Genomic DNA, 1553 nt, shown 5'->3' with positions numbered 1-1553 from the left:
TCGCCGGCTTCCCTCTTCCTGTAATTTATTTCATGGGTCTGCCTCCCCTGCTAGGTTACAAATCTCTTAAGGTAGGGATTGTGACTGCTAAGTCTATCAATAATGACAGCGATATTGGTTAAATACTTATTCCACACCAAGCACTGAGGTAGATACAAGATAATCCGGGCCGATAGAGCCCTTGTTCCACATGGGGTTTCCAGTTTAAGGAGGAGGGAGAACAAATGTTGAATTCCTGTTTTACAGCTAAGGAAACTGAGGCCCAAAGAAGTAAAATGACTTACCCAAGATCATACCACAAACAACTGGTAGGGCCAGGATTAGAACCCAGGTTCTCCAACTCCTGGGCCCAGGCTCGTTCCACTAGAAAACACTGGTTTTTGCTGCTTTTTTTTATTCTCCCAAGTGCTTTGTACTCTGCACACAGTAAACACTTAATGCATACTATTACTACTACTATTTCTACTTCTACTACCAGTAAGCAGTCAGTAAACACCATTCATTTATTCATTCATTCAATCATATTTATCGAGTGCTTACTGTGTGCAGAGCACTTAAGCACTTGGAAGAGTTGTTGTTGTTGTCTTATGCTGATGAGTCGGGTCTGACCCATAGCGACGCCATAGACGCATCTTTCCCAGAATGCCCCACCTCCGTCTGCAATCGTTCTGGTAGCGGATCCATAGAGTTTTCCTGGTAAAAATCTGGAAGGGGTTTTGCCATTGCCTCCTTCCATGCAGTAAACCTGAGTCTCCACCCTTGACTCTCTCCCATGCCGCTGCTGCCCAGCACAGGTGAGTTTTGACTTGTAGCAGATTGCCTTCCACTCAGTAGCCACTGGCCAAGCTAGGAATGGAATGGGTAGGCCTCTGTTTGACTCTCCCTCTGGCAATCATGACTGGTAGAGTACCGGAAACTCTCCAGGTGTGACTCTGAGAGGACATTTGGAAGAGTACAAAACTTTAATAAGCAGACACATTCCCTGCCCCCAGCAAGTCTAGAAGGGGGGAGACAGACATTAATATATACAAAAAAATGACAGATATGTATATAAGTTCTGTAGGTCTGGGAGGGGGGAAGAACAGAGGGAGAAAGTCAGAATGATGAAGAAGGGAGTCGGGGGGCGGGGGGCTGCTTAGTCAGGGAAGGCCTCCTGGAGGAGATGTGCTTTCAATAATAGAGAAGCAGCACCCTTCAGAAATTGTACTCTCCCATGCGCTTAGAGAAGCAGCGTGGCTTAGTGGAAAGAGCACAGGCTTGCAAGTCAGAGGTTGTGTGTTCTAATCCCACCTCTGCCACTTATCACTGTGTGACTTTGGGCAAGTCACTTAACTTCTCTCCATTACCTCATCTGTAAAAAGGGGATGAAGACCGTGAGCCCCACGTGGGACAACTTGATTACTTTATATCTACATCGTAAGTGCTTAACAAATACCATCATTATTGTTATTATTATTAGTACAGTGCCCTGTACACGGTAAGTGCCCAATAAATACGACTGACTGTCTGATTGAAGTGCCATCAGCCGTAGCCAGGGGTGTTTCATGCCTGGT

The 1553-nt window shown here is 45.8% G+C and overlaps 1 non-coding gene across 1 annotated transcript; it reads right to left on the bottom strand.

The window, feature by feature from the left end:
* Nucleotides 1-804: 804 nt before the first annotated feature.
* LOC119946302 lies at nucleotides 805-942 on the bottom strand. The gene has a single exon (XR_005456408.1). It is a non-coding gene; the product is annotated as a small nucleolar RNA SNORA7 (small nucleolar RNA).
* Nucleotides 943-1553: the final 611 nt, after the last annotated feature.

Source organism: Tachyglossus aculeatus, chromosome 26, assembly GCF_015852505.1.
Source record: "Tachyglossus aculeatus isolate mTacAcu1 chromosome 26, mTacAcu1.pri, whole genome shotgun sequence".
In the NCBI taxonomy this organism is placed as follows: Eukaryota; Metazoa; Chordata; class Mammalia; order Monotremata; family Tachyglossidae; genus Tachyglossus; species Tachyglossus aculeatus.
Note: the sequence above shows the minus strand (reverse complement) of the source record. Positions and strands in the feature narration are given on the sequence as shown.